This window comes from Alligator sinensis, unplaced genomic scaffold, assembly GCF_000455745.1.
Source record: "Alligator sinensis unplaced genomic scaffold, ASM45574v1 scaffold2416_1, whole genome shotgun sequence".
NCBI lineage: Eukaryota > Metazoa > Chordata > Crocodylia > Alligatoridae > Alligator > Alligator sinensis.
In genome coordinates, this window is record NW_005844186.1 from 12,791 (window position 1) to 13,247 (window position 457).

The following is a 457-nucleotide window of genomic DNA, read 5'->3' on the forward strand; positions in this document are numbered from 1 at the left end:
CACCCCGCCATGCTTGCCAGGAGTGTACGCAGCGGCAGAAGCCACCCTTTCCCCATCCCCATCTCCTCAGATACGTCCCTCACGGCTCCGTCCTGCTCCCGCCCCAGCTGGGGAGTGCCTCTTGGCGTCCCCTTCACTTCGGCACCCAGGGCGGTCGCCCCACTTGCCCCCCGCCTTGCTACAGCACTGCTGGAGGCCACATCTTTGGAGCATGCCAATGTAATGAGGTGGAGATGCTGAGGCTGTACCGCTGGGCAGCGTAAGCAGGATGCCACGCAGTGCCTGGAATAAGGACATAAAACTGGGTCAGACCAATGATCCATCTAGCTTGGCATCCTGTCTCCAACCTGGAGGCCTGATGTTCTCCTGGTGGGCCGAGACCCACAGCCCAACAAATAGGCTGGTCTGACAACGCCAGAGGGAGAACATTGAACTGAGTATCTCTAGAGCAAGGCAG